Source organism: Bos indicus x Bos taurus, unplaced genomic scaffold, assembly GCF_003369695.1.
Source record: "Bos indicus x Bos taurus breed Angus x Brahman F1 hybrid unplaced genomic scaffold, Bos_hybrid_MaternalHap_v2.0 SuperScaffold_100329, whole genome shotgun sequence".
Classification (NCBI taxonomy): domain Eukaryota; kingdom Metazoa; phylum Chordata; class Mammalia; order Artiodactyla; family Bovidae; genus Bos; species Bos indicus x Bos taurus.
Window position 1 is genome coordinate 395,424 of NW_020867083.1, and position 19,243 is coordinate 414,666.

The following is a 19,243-nucleotide window of genomic DNA, read 5'->3' on the forward strand; positions in this document are numbered from 1 at the left end:
TACAGTATACTAATGCATATATATGGAATTTAGAAAGATGGTAATGACAACCCTGTATGCGAGACAGCAAAAGAGACACAGATGTATAGAACAGTCTTTTGGACTCTGTGGGAGAGGGAGAAGGGGGTGATTTGGGAGAATGGCATTAAAACATGTATAATATCATATAAGAAATGAATTGCCAGCCGAGGTTTGATGCAGGATACAGGAAGCTTGGAGCTGGTGCACTGGGATGACCCAGAGGGATGGTATGGGGAGGGAGGTGGGAGGGGGGTTCAGAATGGGGAACACATGTACACCCGTGGCAGATGCATGTTGATGTATGGCAAAACCAATACAATATTGTAAAGTTAAAAAAAAAAAAAAAAAGAAATTCAATATCACATGTATAACAGGAAAAGTTACAGTTTCTCTTAAAATATCATGGTTATCTTGAGAAGAGGATGTTTAAAGCATTTTTTGGCAGCACCCCACAGTCTGTGGGATTTTAGTTCCCCAACCAGGGTTGAACCCGGACCCTCAGCAATGGTTCCCTGAAAAATCCCATGGAGAGAGAAGACTGGCAGGCTATAGTGCATGGAGTTGCAAAGAGTCAGGCATATGGACAGGTATTACTTAGGGGTGAAAGCCTATACTTTCTTCCAGTCTTTTTCTATATATTATTAACATATATAAGTGTGTATTTTCTATGTGTATTTATACATTTGGGTTCATTATATATGCACAATTTATTCAGCTGCAGGAAAAAGACAAGATACAATCATAGAAAACAAGGTGTTTAGTAAGCAGAAATAAATTGCTCATGAATGGGAGAACTACAGTTTGAATAATAATTCTGTATTTTGATCTGTGGCTCATTTCCCTTGTTTCTTTTTTTCTTTTGTAGTATTTTGAGGAAAAGGAGAAAATTATAGTTCCAAGATTTGTTCCAGTTTCTGTTAATTTCATAAGAGAACCGTATAAGAAATTTCCTCAGGAAAAGGTTCAAACCTTTTTAAGATGCCTGGTATTAAATTGCATTGCTAGTGACAGTGTGTGTGGGTCAACTCCATGCACACTCATAAGCATTGAAAATGGCTGGGTCAACTCCATGCACACTCATAAGCATTGAAAATGGTTGGGTTTGGTTTTGTGTTAAGATTTTTAAATCAAAGTCTTTCCCAAAGAACACATTTCCCTTATGGACTTTTATTATTCCATGAGCCCTCACTGCCCTTGGACTCTGTCCTGGCCTGCCTCAGTATGAGTAGGTTCCTGGAATGTGAGACTTTCTGGGTTAAAACTGCAAACTAGGCTAGTTTGTCACTCTACTGGGCTGGTTACTGGGGAAAACAAAATGCTCTATGCTTCTTCACTAGGCTTCTGATCCACAAGGCACAGCTTCTACTGGATGTTTCCACCTCAGAACTGGCCAAGAGAAGCCGCTGAGGTCCACTTGAGAACACACAGGATTTCTTTCCAGAGCTTCCTCTCTCTGGTGGGCACTTGTTCCTCACCACATAGCAACTCCTCTAGTGCCTATTCTGCTGCTGCTGCTAAGTCACTTCAGTCCTGTCCAACTCTGTGTGACCCCAGAGACAGCAGTCCACCAGGCTCCCCCATCCCTGGGATTCTCCAGGCAAGAACACTGGAGTGGGTTGCCATTTCCTTCTCCAATGCATGAAAGTGAAAAGTGAAAGTGAAGTCGCTCAGTCGTGTCCAACTCCTAGTGACGCCATGGACTGCAGCCCACCAGGGTCCTCCATCCATGGGATTCTCCAGGCAAGAGTACTGGAGTGGGTTGCCATTGCCTTCTCTGAGTGCCTATTCTGGCCCTGGGCAAATCTCATCTGGAAAAGAGAAAAAAAAAGTCAGCTAATATGCCTTGAAGTGGAGGTCACTGTCATCCAACATTGTTCCTTTTACCACTGGTTTGTGGCTCAAAGGGACTTTCATGAGTGAGAAGGAGACTGAATCAGTTTGGAGGTACAATATGTAAGCGATCTGGAGAAATGAATGTTTCTTCCACATGTACCTCTTGCTGTCCTCAAGCAGGTCTGTGGGCTGCTGGGGGATGAGCTATCTTTGGCTGCTCCCTGAAGGCAGAAAGGAGCCAGGTGCCCCCAAAGTTTACATTTTTAATTATTCATGTGTTACTAATAGAAGCAGTGATGATGTCAGGAAAGTAGTAATCATGACACCATGGCACAGGACCATTCTGAGAGGAAGAGACAGGCCCCAATGCCTTGAGTCTGGCCAAATTAGCAGACTCTGAGTCATACCTCCCCTATTCTCTTCTTCAACAAGATCAAGGGTAGGACATCCCAGATCCCACCCAGAGAGAGTCCTCTTAGCCAACTCAAGCTTTGTAACCTCCTGGACTGCTAACCTTCCTTCACTGCTAACACAGTGTTAAGGGTACAGTCAGAAACACCTCAAGATCTCATACTTAAGGTTCAGGTGACTTTGGGCAAAGATCTTAACTTACCTAAACCTTTCCCACCTTCTATTTGGCTACATGGAAGTAATAGACTGTGCATGGGGCTTTTGCAAGGATTAAGTATGGGAAGGGGCTGAGCATGATTCCTGGCATACTGACGGTGTCCCATGAACTTTAGCTTTGCAAATCTTGCTGCATGCATTATTTGCTGGATTGCACTCATTTTTTTTTTTTTTTTTTTTACCATACTAAGACTGGAATTGTTCTACAGGTTATGCCCTATTGGCTGGAATGACCTTCTCCAAAGCGATTTTTGTGTGTGTGTATGTGTGTCTGGGCTTTCCTTGTGGCTCAGACAGACACACAAAAACATCACTTTCAAAAATAGAATATGGGAAAGATTTAGGTAACACCTTTGCCCAAAGTCACCCAGCTCTTAAGTTGGAATTGTCTTCTACAAAGTGGTCAGATCAGATCAGTTGCTCAGTTGTGTCCGACTCTGTGACCCCATGAATCGCAGCATGCCAGGCCTCCCTGTCCATCACCAACTCCCGGAGTTCACTCAGACTCACATCCATCGAGTCAGTGGTGCCATCCAGCCATCTCATCCTCTGTCGTCCCTTTCTCCTCTTGTCCCCAATCCTTCCCAGCATCAGAGTCTTTTCCAATGAGTCAACTCTTTGCATGAGGTGGCCAAAGTACTGGAGTTTCAGCTTCAGCATCATTCTTTCCAAAGAAATCTCAGGGCTGATCTCCTTCAGAATGGACTGGTTGGAGCTCCTTGCAGTCCAACGGACTCTCAAGAGTCTTCTCCAACACTACAGTTCAAAAGCATCAATTCTTTGGTGCTCAGCCTTCTTCACAGTCCAACTCTCACATCCATACATGACCACAGGAAGAACCATAACCTTGAATAGACGAACCTTTGTTGGCAAAGTAATGTCTCTGCTTTTGAATATGCTATCTAGGTTGGTCATAACTTTCCTTCCAAGGAGTAAGCGTCTTTTAATTTCATGGCTGCAGTCACCATCTGTAGTGATTTTGGAGCCCCAAAAAATAAAGTCTGACACTGTTTCCCCATCTATTTCCCATGAAGTGTTGTGACTGGATGCCATGATCTTCGTTTTCTGAATGTTGAGCTTTAAGCCAACTTTTTCACTCTCCTCTTTCACTTTCATCAAGAGGCTTTTTAGTTCCTCTTCACTTTCTGCCATAAGGATGGTGTCATCTGCATATCTGAGGTTATTGATATTTCTCCCAGCAATCTTGATTCCAGCTTGTGTTTCTTCCAGTCCAGCGTTTCTCATGATGTACTCTGCATATAAGTTAAATAAACAGGGTGACAATATGCAGCCTTGATGAACTCCTTTTCCTATTTGGAACCAGTCTGTTGTACCATGTCCAGTTCTAACTGTTGCTTCCTGACCTGCATACAAATTTCTCAAGAGGCAGATCAGATGGTCTGGTATTCCCATCTCTTTCAGAATTTTCCACAGTTTAATGTTATCCACACAGTCAAAGGCTTTGGCATAGTCAATAAAGCAGAAATAGATATTTTTCTGGAACTCTCTTGCTTTTTCCATGATCAAGCGGATGTTGGCAATTTGATCTCTGGTTCCCCTGCCTTTTCTAAAACCAGCTTGAACATCAGGAAGTTCATGGTTCACGTATTGCTGAAGCCTGGCTTGGAGAATTTTGAGCATTACTTTACTAGCGTGTGAGATGAGTACAATTGTGCGGTAGTTTGAGCATTCTTTGGCATTGCCTTTCTTTGGGATTGGAATGAAAACTGACCTTTTCCAGTCCTGTGGCCACTGCTGAGTTTTCCAAATTTGCTGGCATATTGAGTGCAACACTTTCACAGCATCATCTTTCAGGATTTGGAATAGCTCAACTGGAATTCCATCACCTCCACTAGCTTTGTTCAAAGTGAAGGCAACTTATCAAATCTTTTCTTTCCTTTTAGGGGTGGGAGAAAGGACTTCACAGCACGTAGAGATTTTGTGTTAGTTGGTGAAAGGTGAGCTTCTGTCTCCTCATCTACCAATGCTTCTGCCTCCTGTTTCAATCTGTCCTGTTAGGCAGAGCATCAGAATCAGCCACCACTGAGGAAACACTAATCTTTTTAGGCCTGCTCAATGTCTCTTTAATTACTCAGAACTATATGTTAACAAAGAACTATATATTCTGTGATGGACTTCTTAGTGATTAGATCGTAGTCTCATCTGGAAAAGGGACGAGTGTGATAATAAATATTCTTCTCAGGGTCGCAGAAGGAATAAACATGGTAGCTCACAAACAGAACTTCACACATGTCTGCATTTTGGATGGGCTAAATCAGTGTTGATTACTGCTATTTTTCTAACTATGCATTAAAATTCTGTTTTGATGTCTACTTTGTCTTGATTTTTTCCCATTAAAATTTTCCAAGACCTATAATAAAATATATTTGGGCAACTTCCTAAAGATATTTTGGGTAAAAGACTTAAAAATTCAAGTCCTACCTTCAATACTCATGTACCAGAGGCTTGAGACTGGATAAGGATGAGAAGAAATCTTTAAATACTTGCTCAGAATAACCTGCGCCTCAGACTTTGCCAAAACTCAGACATGGGCAAGAAAAGAAGCTGTTTGAAGTCTTCGGTCCTTGAAGAGAAGCTTCTACTGAAGCTCTCATCTTAGGTTAGATTCCCCGGAAGACTTTAAAATGAAGATCTGTATGAACATACTTTACATGGAAATGATCCAAGGAAAACTAGTGAAAAGAGAGAGGGCAGGGAAAGGACAAACAAGGATGCAGTATCAAGGAAACACTTTGAGAAACTTCGGTTCAGTTTCAAAAGGGAACTCTGGAGATACACCTGAGACTTGTTCATATAATAAGATAACAAGAGCATTCACATCCATTGTTAGTGAAGGAATAATCTGCAGGATCAATTCTAAGGTGTTACCAGTTCTTGTACAGACAAGGTCAGTCATGGCAGCTAACAGCAGGCTATGGGGAGCGACCGAACCAATGGAGCTAGTGTGCAACCAGATGGTGACGGGGCCCAGGAAACATGGAGGAGACACAAATGATGGGTCTTCCTATAATCTGAGGACACCACTCTTCCTATAATCAGGACACCACTCTTCACCCAACTGGATGCCACATACTTGACTCATTCTATTACTCTTTCCCTCCAACACTCCCTACTCAAAAGTCTTTGCCTTCATTTTCCTTCTTCCTTCCCTTGAACACTTATTTGACATTTTCTAGATATAAATCTGGTGTCTATACAGGGGCAACAAGATGCAGAATTATACAGGACCCAGGGAGAGCATGTAGCATCTGGGTTTCCTTTTGGTATGAAATAATCAACATAATTTGAGTCCTAGATCAGCCATGGGGATTGAGTAGTGATGTGACACTCTAAGTCTCACTTTTGGACCCATACACACACTTTATTTTTAAAATTATTGACATAATAATTGATCTATAATATTATATTAGTTTCAAGTGTGTAATACAGTGATTCAGATTTTTACAGATTATACTTTATTTGTAGTTACTATAAAATATTGTCCCTGGTCAGTAAAATATATCTTTGTATCTTACTTATTTTATACATACTAGCTTATACCTCTTAAAACCCTACCCCTATTTTGTCCCTTCCCACTTTCATCTCCATACTAGCAACCACTAGTTTATTCTCAAAATCTGTGAATCTGTTTCTTTTTTCTTTAAATACAAACTAGTTTGTTTTATTTTTTAGATTCCACATATAAGTGATATCATACACAATTTGTCTTTTTTCTGTCTAACTTATTTCACTAAGCATGATACCCTCAAGGTCCACTCATGTTGTTACAAAATGGCAAAATTACATTCTTTTTTTTTTTATAGTTGAGTGATATTTCATTGAGTAATATTTTTCCATATCTTCTTTATCCACTCATCTGTTGATGAACACTTAGGTTGCTTCCAAATTATGGCTATGGTATAATAATGCTGCTATGAACATTGGGATGTATGCTGCTGCTGCCGCTAAGTCACTCAGTCATGTCCAACTCTGTGCGACCCCAAAGACGGCAGCCCACCAGGCTCATCTGTCCCTGGGATTCTCCAGGCAAGAATACTGGAGTGGGTTGCCATTTCCTTCTCCAATTGGGATGTATATATCTTTTCAAATTAATGTTCTCATTTTCTATAGCTATATACCCAGTAGTGGAATTGCTGGGTCATATAGTAGTTCTATTTTTAGTTTTTGTGAGGAATGTCCATATTGTTTCCACAGTGGCTGCACCAATTTACATTTCCATCAACTGTATACAAGGCTTCCCTTTTCTCCACATCCTCACCAATGTTTGTATTTACAATATTCTCTAACAATTGTGAGATGGTAGGTAGCTCATTGTGGCTTTGATATGCTTTTCTCTGGTGTTTAGCCATTTTGAGCATTCTTTCACATGCATATCAGGCATGTGTATGTCTTCTTTGGAAAAATATTTATCCAGGTTTTCTACACATTTTTGGATTTTTTTATTTGTTGTTTTGATACTGAATTGCATGAGCTGCTTGTATATTTTGGATATAAGCCCCAGTTGGTCACATCATTTGAAATATTTTCTCCCATTAAATAGGTTTCTATTTTGTTAACAGTTTTCTTTGCTGCACATAAAGCTCTTAAGTTTGATTAGCTTACTTTTGCTTTTATTTCTTTTGCCTTAGGAAACTGCTTTAAAAATATTATTACAATTTATGTAAGAGAGTGTTGACCTATATGCTCTTCTAGTAGTTTTATGGTGTCATGTCTTATATTTAGGTCTTTATACCATTTTTAGTTTATTTTTCTTTTTTTAAAATATAAATTTTTTTAATTGGAGGTTAATCACTTTACAATATTGTATTGGTTTTGCCACAGGTGTACACGTGTTCCCCATCCTGAACCCCCCCTCTCACCGCTCCCCGCCCCCTCCATACCACCCCTCTGGGTCATCCCAGTGCACCAGCCCTGAGCATCCTGTATCATGCATCAAACCTGGACTGGCGATTCATTTCACATATGATATTATACATGTTTCAATGCCTTTCTTCCAAATCATCCCACCCTTGCCCTCTCCCACAGAGTCCAAAAGACTGTTCTGTACATCTGTGTCTCTTTTGCTGTCTCACATATAGGGTTATTGTTACCATCTTTCTAAATTCCATATATATGCGTTAGTATACTGTATTTATGTTTTTCCTTCTGGCTTACTTCACTCTGTATAATAGGCTCCAGTTTCATCCACCTCATTAGAACTGATTCAAATGTATTCTTTTTAATGGCTGAGTACTACTTCATTATATATGGTGTGAGGGAATGTTCTAATTTCCTTGTTTTACATGTAGCTGTGTGGGTTTCCCAATACCACTTGTTAAAGAGACTGTCTTCTCTCCATTGTTTATTCTTGCTTTGTCATAGACTAATTGGTCATAAGTGTGTGGGTTTATTTCTGGGCTCTCTGTTCTATTCCACTGATTTATGTGTTTGTGGCAGTAACACACTGTTTTGATTACTGTAGCTTGGCAACAAAGTCTGAAACCAGGAAGGGTTATACCTCCAGATTTGTTCTGTTTTCTTGGGATTGTTTTAGCTGTTTTGGGTCATTCGTGAGTCCATATAAATTTTAGGATTGTTTATTCTAGTTCTGTGAAAAATGTCATGGATATTTTGATAGTGATTGTACTAAAACTACAGATTGTTTTGAGTAGTATGGACACTAACAATACTAATTTCTTTTTTTTTTTTAAATTAATTTTATTTTATTTTTAAACTTTACAGCACCATAAGCCTCACGAGTTGTAACCTTTCTGTAAATGTTAAAGGTTTTTCTATAAATGCTAAACTGATTAAATGCTTTGTATGTTTAAAAAAAAAAATAAACTTTACATAATTGTATTAGTTTTGCCAAATATCAAAATGAATCCACCACAGGTATACATGTGTTCCCCATCCTGAACCCTCCTCCCTCCTCCCTCCCCATACCATCCCTCTGGGTCGTCCCAGTGCACCAGCCCCAAGCATCCAGTATCGTGCATTGAACCTGGACTGGCATCTCGTTTCATACATGATGTTTTACATGTTTCAATGCCATTCTCCCAAATCTTCCCACCCTCTCCCTCTCCCACAGAGTCCAATCCAAGACCACAGGCTATATTTTCATTTCTTTGCATCATCTTTATTTTCCATTATCAATGTTTTATAGTTTTCAATGTAAAGATCTTTTACCTCCTTGGTTAAGTTTGTGTTTAGGTATTTTTAATGCAATTTTAAACTGTATATTTTTAGAATTTCTCTTTCTGATTTTTTATAATTCCTGTATAGAAATGGTTTCTGTATATACATTTTATATCCAGTTTCATTGTTAAATTCATTTATTAGTTCTAGTGCTTTTTGTGTGAATACTAGTATTCTCTATGTGAAGTATCATGTCATCTGCAAATAGTGACAGTTTAACCTCCAATTTGGATAAGTTTTATTTCTTTTCCTTGTTTGTTTGTTGTGGTTTGGACTTCTAATAATGTATTTTTTAATTTTATTTTTTAATTGGAGGAAAATTGCTTTATAATGTTGTGTTGGTTTCTGCCATACAACACTGCAAATCATCCATAATTATACATACTTATACATTATAATTATACATAATTATACATTATAACACCTCCCTTTCAAGCCTCCTTCCCCTTCCCCTTCTCACCCCTCTAGGTCATTACAGAGCACCAGGCTGGGCTACCTGTGTGACTTCTCACAAGCTATCTATTTTAAATATGATACTTTATATATGTTGATGCTTTTTTCTCCATTTGTTACACTCTTTCCTTCCTCTACTGTGTTCACAAGTCCGTTCCTATATCTGCATCTCCATTCCTTCCCTAGAATCAGATTCATCAATACCATTTTCTAGATTTGATATATTGCATTAATATATGATATTAATTGATATGATATGTTTTTTCTTTCTCACTTCACCCAGTATAACAGGCTTTACGTTCATCCACCTCACTACAACTGACTCAAATACATTCATTTTTTGGCTGAGTAATATTCCATTGTATATATGTACCACATCTCCTTTATTTACCCATCTGTTCATGGACATCTAGGTTGTTTTCATGTCCTAGCTGTTATAAATAATGATGCTATGAACATTGGGGTACATGTGTTTTTTTCAATTATGGTTTTCTCAGGGTATATGCCCAGTAGTGAAATTTCTGGGCCATATGGTAGTTTTATTCCTAGTTTGTTAAGGAATCTCCATTCTGTACTCCATAGTGGCTGTATCAATTTACATTTCCACTAACAGTGCAGGAGGGTTCCCTTTTCTCCACATTCTCTCCAGCATTACTTGTTTACAGATTTTTTGATGATGGCTATTCTGAAAGTGTGAGGTGATGCCTCATTGCAGTTTTGATTGGTGTTTCTCTATAATTAGTGATGTTAAGCAACTTTTTATGTGTTTATAGGACACCCGTATGTCTTCTCTGGAAAAATTTCTGTTTAGGACCTCTGCATAGTGCTATTTGTTTTTCTGATATTGAGCTATATGAGCTGCTTATGTGTTTTGGAAATGATTTGTCAGTTGTTTTGTTTGCAATCATTTTCTCCCATTGTGAGGGTTGTCTTTTAGTACTGATTATTGTTTCCTTTGCTGTGCAAAAGTTTTAAGTTTAATTAAGTTCCATTTGTTTACATTTGTTTTTATTTCCATTACTCTAAGAGGTGGGTCAAAGAAGATCTTGCTGTGATTTATGTCAGAATGTACTGTCTACATTTTCCCCAAAGAACTTTATAGCTTCTAGACTTACATTTGAGTCTTTAATCCATTTCAAGTTTATTTTTGTATATGGTGTTAGGAAGCATTCTAGTTTACATGAATGCTTGTAGCATTCATTTAAGTGTAGCTGTCCAGTTTTACAAATATCATTTATTGAAGAGGCTAGCTTTTCTCCATTGTATATTCTTGCCTCCTTTGTCAAAGATGAGGTACCCATATGTGCAGGGGTTTATCTCTTGGCTTTCTGTCTCCTTTCATTGGTCTGTATTTCTGCATTGATGGCAATATCATACTGTCTTGATGACTATAGTTTTGTAGTATAATCTGAAGTCAGAAAGATTGATTCTTCCAGGTCCATTTTTCTTTCTCAAGATTGCTTTGTCTATTCAGGGTCTTTTGTGCTTCCAAACAAATTGTGATGTTTTGTTCTAGTTCTGTGAAAAATACCATTGGTAGTTTGATAGGGATTTCTGTGTACTAATTTTATATCCTGTGACTTTTCTATATTCATTGATTAGCTCTAGTAATTTTCTAGTGGCATCTTTAGGATTTTATATGTATCACATCATGTCATTTGCAGTGAGAGTTTTATTTCTTCTTTTCCAATCCAGATTCCTTTTATTTCTTTTTCTTCTCTTATTGTTTTTGCTAGGAATTCGCAAACTATGCTGAATAATAGTGATGAGAATGGGCTGCTGCTGCTAAGTTGCTTCAGTCATGTCTGACTCTGTGCAACCCCATAGATGGCAGCCCTCCAGGCTCCCCCATCCCTGGGATTCTCTTGGCAAGAACACTGGAGTGGGTTGCCATTTCCTTCTCCAATGCGTGAAAGTGAAAAGTGAAAATGAAGTCACTCAGTCTTGTCCGACTCTTAGCAACTCCATGGACTTCAGCCTACCAGGGTGAGAATGGGCACCCTTGTCTTATTCCTGATCTTAGAGGAAATGCTTTAAATTTTTCACCATTGAGAATAATGTTTGCTGTGGGTTTGTCATATATGGCCTTTATTACATTGAGTTATGTTCCTTTTATGCTTACTTTCTGGAGAGTTTTATTCATAAATGGGTGTTGGATTTTGTCAAAAGTTTTCTCTACATTTATTAAGATGATCATATGGTTTTTATCTTTTAGTTTGTTAATATGATCTATCACATTGATGTGTATATAATTGAAGAATCCTTGCATCTCTGGGATAAGGACTAGTTGATCATAATAATGATCTTTTAAAGGTGTTGGATTCTGTTTGCTATAATTTTGTTGAGGATTTTTGCATCTATGTTCCTTAGTGATATTGGCCTTTTTGTGTGTGTGTGGTGTCTTTGTCTGGTTTTGGTGTTAGCATGGTGGTGGTGGTCTTGTAGAATGAGTTTTGGAGTTTTCCCTCCCCTGCAATTTTCTATAAGAGTTTGAGCAGGATAGGTGTTATCTCTTCATTTATGAATAAAACTCTTCCATAAACTTTTGGTAAAATTCACTTGTGAAGCCATCTGGCCCAGAGCTTTTGCTTGTTGGAAGATTTTTTATTACAGTTTTGATTCCAATGCTTGTGATTGCTCTACTTATATTTTCTATTTCTCTCTGGTTCAGTTTTGGAAGGTAATAATTTTATATGAATTTATTCTTTTATTCTAAATTGTCCATTATATTGGCATGCAGTTGCTTGTAGTGGTCTTTTATGATCCCTTGTATTTTTGTGTTGTCTCTTGTAACTTATTTTTAATTTCTAATTTTATTGATCTGAGTCTTCTTTCTTTTTTATTGATAAATCTGGTTAAAGGTTTGTCAGTTTTGCTTATTTTCTCAAAAAACCAGCTTTTAGTTTCATTGATCTTTGTTATTGTCTCTTTCGTTTCATTTTCATTTATTTCTGCTCTGATTTCTTTCCTTCCACTAACTTTGGGTTTTCTTTGTTTGTGTTTTTCTAATTGCTTTATATGTAATATTAGGCTGTTTATGTGATGTTTCTCTTGTTTCTTGAGGTGAGCTTATATTGCTATAAACTTCCCTGTGAGCATTGCTTTTACTGTATCCTATATGTTTTGAGTTGTCGTGTTTTCATTGTCATTTGTTTCTAGGTATTTTTAAATGTCCTCTTTGATTTCTTCAGTGACCTTTGCTTATTCAGAAGCATATTGTTTAGCCTGCATATGTTTCTGTTTTTTACAGGTTTGTTTGCTTGTTTGTTTGTTTGTTTGTTTTGCAGTTGATATCTAATCTTACACTGTTGTGGCCAGAAAAGTTGCTTGAAATGATTTCAATGTTTTTGTAACTTATGAAGGCTTGATTTGTGACCTTATTCTGGAGAAAGTTCCATGTTTCCTGGAGAATGTTCCACGTGTAATTGAGAAAAAAAGTGAAACTATTGTTTTTGGATGAAATGCCCTATAGATATCAATTAGGTCCAGCTGGTCAAAGTATCTTTAAAGCTAGTGTTTCCTTATTAATTTTCTGTCTGTGTGATCTGTCCATTGGTATGAGTTCAGTGTTAAAGTCCCCCACTATTATTGTGTTATTGTCGATTTCCCTTTTAATAGTTGTTAGCATTTGCCTTATGAATTGAGGCCATCCTGTTGTGTACATATACACATATAATGTTATATCATCTTCTTTGATTAATCCTTTGGTCATTATGTAGTGTTCTTCCTTGTCTCTTGTAATGGTCTTTAATTTAGTCTATTTCACCTTATATGAGTGTTGCTGCTCCTGCTGTCTTTTGATTTCTATTTGCATGAAATATCTTTTTCCAGCCCCTCACTTTCAGTCTGTATGTGCCCCTAGGTCCAAAGTGGGTGTTTTGTAGACAGCATATATAGGGGTCTTGTTTTGTTTCCAATTAGCCAAACTATGTCTTTTGGTTGAAGCATATATTCCATTTACACTTAAAATAATTATTGATATGTATAATCCTATTACCATTTACTTTTTGGGTTTGTTCTTGTTCATCTTTTCTTTCTCTTGTGTTTCTTATCTAGAGAAAGTCCTTTAACATTTGTTGTAAAGCTGGTTTGGTGGTGCTGAATTCTCTTAACTTTTGTTTGTCTGTAAAGCTTTTGATTTCTCTTTCAAATATGAATGAGGATCCTTGAAGAATAAATTAATCTTAGATGTAGGGTTTTTTTTTTTCATCACTTTAAATATATCCAGACACTCCCTTCTGGCCTGCAGATGTTCTGCTGAAAGATCAGCTGAAACATCCCCCATGGTATCCCATTGCATGTTATTTGTTTCTTTTCCTTTGCTGCTTTTAAATATTTGTTCTTTGTGTTTATTTTTTGTTAGCTTGATTAATACATGTCACCATATTTCTCCTTGGGTTTATCCTATATGGGACTCTTTGGGATTTCTGAACTTGGGTGGCTATTTCCTTTCCCATGGTAGGAAAGCTTTTGACTCTAATCTCAAATATTTTTTCATACCCTTTCTTTTTCTCTTCTTTCTTGGACCCCTATAATTTTAATATTGGTGCACTTAATGTTGTCCCAGAGGTCTCTGAGACTGTAGTCATTCCTTTTCATTTCTTTATTATGCTCTACTTCAGTTATTTCTAGCATTCTATCTTCTAGCTACTTATTTGTTCTTCTACCTCACTTATTCTGCTATGGGTTCCCACTAGTGCATTTTTAATCCCAGTTATTGTGTTGTTCATTGCTGATTGTCTATTCCTTATTTCTCCTAGGTCCTTGTTAAACATTTCTTGCATCATCTTAATCCATGCCTCCATTCTACTTATTTTAACATCCATTTAATTTCCAAGATTTTGGATCATCTTTACCATCATTAATCTGAATTCTTTTTCAGGTAGCCTGCCCATTTCTTCTTCATTTGTTTGGTCATGTGGATTTTTAAACATGTTTCTTCATCTGCTACATGTTTCTCTGTTTTTTTGTTTGTTTGTTTGTTTGTTTTTCTTTTCATTTTGTTTAATTTACTGTGTTTGAGGTTCCTTTCTGCAGACTGAAAGATGTAGCTCCTCTTAATTGTGGAGTATGCTTCCTGTGGGTGAGATTGGACCAGTGTCTTGTGAAGGTTTCCTGGTTGGTGGTACTTGTGTCTGTATTCTACTGGGTGGAGCTGGACCTTGCCTTTGAAGGCCAGAGCTGTATCCAGTAGTGCATTCTGGAGTGTTTATGGGCTTGATATTGTTTAGGCATCCTGTCTGCTATTGGGCAGGGTAGAATTCATTTTTGCTGAAGGTTTGGTGTGAATTATCCAGCACTGTTCCTTTGGTGGGGCCTAGTCTTAATGTTGAGATGGAGGCCTTTGGGAGAGTTCTTGCTGATTAATGTTCCATGGGGTCAAGAGTTCTCTGGTGGTCCAAAGTCCTGGATGCAGGTCTCCAATATTAGATGTTCAGGCCCAATTCTACTGTAGCACTAAAACATCACAGGTCACACAGCATAGAAGACAAAGCCCCAAGACTAATGGTAAAAGCAACAGGCAGGGGGCAAGAATTGCCAAATAAACATACACTTACAAAGAGAAAAGAAGAGAGAAAAAAGAGGAAAATAATAATAAAAGCAAGTATCAAAAAAGAAAAGGGCAATGAAGTCAATAAACCAATCCATAAGTGAAAATGATACTAAAAACTAGACTAGCAAAACTACAGAACCAAAAACATAGGGAAAATGCAATATAACTAAAAAGAACTGTAAATAGGACAAAATAAAATAAGTTTATTTTAAAAGATAATTTTTTTATAAACAGTGCTGTGATGAACATTGGGGTACATGTGTCTCTTTCAATTCTGGTTTCCTCAGTGTGGCAAAACCAATACAATATTGTAAAGTTAAAAAAAAATAACAAAAACAGATAATGTTTTTTAAAAAAGAAAAAAATTAGTTAAAAATAAAAATTAAAGGAATAATATAGAAAGAAAAACATTAGAATAATACAGTAAAAGGAAAGAAAAATATACATAAAGAGATTGGTAGTAAGAAGAACGTCCTACCGAGTTCTCTGTTGTGTTCTCCACACATGAGCACCATCCAATCTGCCTACTCAGGAAGTCCTTCAATACATTTAGGAAGGTCTCTAGATCTGCTGCGGGTGCTGTGGGTTCAGTTCAGACTCATATTTAGCCTTACTCTAATTTGTACTTGCTCCCAAAATCCACAATTGCCCCAAGTCCACAGTATCGGGCTAATTGTGGGGATATAATTCCTTGCACCTGCAAAAGTGAATTCCTTTCCTCTTCTTTGCTCACACAGCCCCTGGTGCTCCTCTTTGGTTTTGGTCCCACCTCTGTGCCCTCCAGTGTCTGTTCCTCTCCCAGACCAGAAGGTGTCTGGAGCAGCAGACAGCTTATTAGGGCTCATTTGCTCAGTTGGGCTGGAGAGAGGAAGGAGTATGAAAGTCACAACTGGTCTATTTGAGGAGTGCCTGTTGCAGTCAAGGCCTGTGGAATATTGTTACAGTCTGAGGCAGGCAGTGTACTCTCCCATGGGGAGTGGCCCCAGGTCTTGTGTCCCTCAGCAGAGACAAGCTGCATAGGCTCCCCAGGAAGGTATGGACAGTAAACTGTGTCTGCTCACAGCTTGGTGGCACCTGCTACCTCTGCGGTCAGGACCACAGCTGTGGCATTTTTTTCCACTTCCTCAGGCACTCACCCTGGACTTGGCAGTGGCCAGTCAGTTTGCCTCCCTCCACTCTGGGATCATAAACTGAAGCTGCGTCTAGTTCTGCCTCTAGCACACATTCCATCTTTGATGTACCTACCTTGGGGTCGCAGACTGTAGCCAACTCATCCCATCTATGGCATTTGCAAAGGGGGTTCCTGTGATTTGCGAGCACAGGGAGTTAGAGCATTCCTGTGGCAGTGACCTCTTGCCTCTCTGGTGGGCCTAGGCTTATCCCTAGACTCCATCAGCTGCATTGTTCTAGCCCCTCCCCCCAAATATGTTCACAGTGGTCAATACTGGTCCTCTCCTGGGGCCCGGCCCCAGAAGCCTGAGCCTCAGCACCCAGCCCTCATTCACTACAGCGGGCATGCAGGCCACTTCTCAGCTGGGAAGTGCTGTTTGGCCACAATCTCTGTGGTCAATTCTCTCCCTCTTGCCTTTGGAGCACCTATTGCTATGTTTCCCCAAGAGTTTCTGAAGCTCCCCCCGTCCCCACTAGTGAAGGGGTTTCTAAGTGTGCAGAGGCTTTTTCTCCTTCACAACTCCTTCCCTGGGGCACAGATCCCTGTTTTAAAATCCTTTGTCTCTTTTTTAATCCTTATCTTTTGCCCTGTCTCATTCTGAGAAGATTGGGGTTTACCTTTTTGGAAGTCTGGGTTCCAAACACTGGGTTCTTCCAGTGTTCCGAAGATGTTCGGTAGAAGTTGTTCCACATGCAGATGTATTTTTGATGTATTTGTGGAAAGGTAGGTGACCTCCCCATTTTACTCCTCTTCCGTCTTGAAAGTCCCCTGGCTATCTCAATACTGTATTGAATAGAAGGGGTGAGGGTTGGCATCCTTGTTTTTTTTCTGAATTTACCAGAAGGCTTTCAGGTTTTCACCTTTGAGGATTATGTTGGCTGTGGATTTGCTGTAAATGGCCTTTATTATGTTGATTTGTTCTCTCTATACCCACTTGAATAAAAGCTTTTATTATGAATGGGTGTTGAATTTTGTCAATTTTTTTTTTTTTTTGCATCCACTGAAACGATTATGTGGCGTTTGCCTTTCCTTTTTTTAACGTGGTGTATCACATTGATTGATCGCATATGTTGAACCATCCTTATGACCCTGCATGAATCAGACTTGATCATGGTCCAATCCTTCCTTTTTTTTTTATTGTTGGATTCAGTTCGTTGGGACTTGTTGAGGGTTTTTGCATCTATATTCATCAAAGATATTGGCCTTTCATTTTCATTTTTCATAGTGTCTTCGCCTGGTTTTGGTAGCAGGATAATGGAGGTCTCCTAAAATGAATTTTGGAATGTTCCTTCTTCTTCAGTTTTTTTTTTTTTGAATAATTTGAGCCTGCCTAGAGGTTTGTCTTGGAGAAGAAAATGGCAACCCACTCCAGTGTTCTTGCCTGGAGAATCCCAGGGACGGGGGAGCCTGGTGGGCTGTCGTCTCTGGGGTTGCACACAGTCGGACATGACTGAAGCGACTTAGCAGCAGCAGCAGAGGTTTGTCTACTTTATCTTAAAAAAACAAAATAAAACAAAACAGCTCTTGTCTACTGTTTTTGTCTCTATTTTATTTGTTCCTCACTTTTCTTTATTATTTTCTTTTTAATGCTGACTTTGGGCTTTGTTTGTTCTTCTTTTTCTAATTCTTTTAGGTAGTATGATAGGTTGTTCATTTGCAATTTTTCCCGTTTATTGAGGAAGGCCTGCTGTTTGCTATGAACTTCCCTCTCAGAATTCCTTTTGCTCCATCCCATTGATTTTTGTTCATATTCATGTTCATTTGTCTTGAGGTATTTTTTTCTGATTTTTCTTTAATTTCATCATTGGCTCATTGATTTTTTAGTAGCATGCTGTTTACATGTGTTTGTTCTTTTCCCTTTCTGCTTTCTGTAGTTGATTTCTAGCTTCAATTGTGGTCAGAAAATACGCTTGATATAATTTCTATTCTCTTAAATTTGTTGAGTTTATTTTGAAACCTAGTCTGTGATATAACCTAGAGACTGTTTCATGAATGCTTGAAAAGAATATGCATTCTGCTCTTTTTTGATGTAGTATCTTGTAAATATCAAGTTAGTACAGCTGGTCTATTTTGTCATTTAGGACCTCTCTATGGATTTCTATCTGGTTTATCTGTCCATTGGTATCAAAGGAGTGCTAAAGTCTCCCATTATTATCATAATTCTAACCATTTCTCCCTTAATGTCTGTTAGGATTTACTTTATATATAGGTGTTTTTACATTGAATGTGTATATGTTAGCAAGTGTAATTTCTTGATCACTTTATTATTTATACACTACCCTTCTTTGTCTTTCTTTATGATCTTCCTTTTAAAATCTATTTGTCATATGAGTGTTGCTACCCCAGCTTTCTTATCATTTCCATTGGCATAAATAATTTTCCATCCCCTAACTTTCAGTCTATGTTTGTCTTTCAGGTTCTCTTTTTTAAAAAAATCTAATCAGTCAGTCTATGTCTTTTGATCAGCATATTTAGTCTGTTGATACATAAAGTAATTATTGATAAGTATGTAATTATTGATAGGTATATATTTTTGGCCATTATTATCTTTGCTTTCCAGTTGCTTTTGTAGTTCTTTGTTCATTTCTTCTTCTTCTTCTTCTTTTTTTTTTTTCTTTTGTGCTTTGATGATTTCCTCTTGGGTAGTATGCTGGAGTTCTGTTATTTTTGGATTTTGTGAATTTGTTTGTTTTTGATTTGTGGTTAGCATAGCGTTTATGTATGTTGACCTATAACTATCTACTTGCTTTAGACTGATAGTCATTCAAGTTCAAATACATTCTAACAGACCTATATTTTTATACTCCCCTAAAGGAGATGGCAACCGACTCCAGTATTCTTGCCTGGAGAATCCCATGGATGGAGGAGCTGGGGGGCTACAGTCCATGGGGTCGCAAAGAATTGGACATGACTGAGCCACTTCACTCACTCACTCACTCAAAGCATCACTATGAATAAAGCTAGTGGAGGTGATGGAATTCCAGTTGAGCTGTTTCAAACCTTAAAGATGATGCTGTGAAAGTCCTGCACTCAAAAGGCCAGCAAATTTGGAAAACTCAGCAGTGGCCACAGGACTGGAAAACATCCGGTTTCATTCCAATCCCAAAGAAAGGTAATGCCAAAGAATGCTCAAACTACCGCACAATTGCACTCATGTCACATGCTAGTAAAGTAATGCCCAAAATTCTCCAAGCCAGGCTTCAGCAATACGTGAACCGTGAGCTTCCTGATGTTCAAGCTGGTTTTAGAAAAGGCAGAGGAACCAGAGATCAAATTGCCAACATCTGCTGGATCATGGAAAAAGCAAGAGAATTCCAGAAAAACACCTATTTCTGCTTTATTGACTATGCCAAAGCCTTTGACTGTGCAGATCACAATAAACTTGG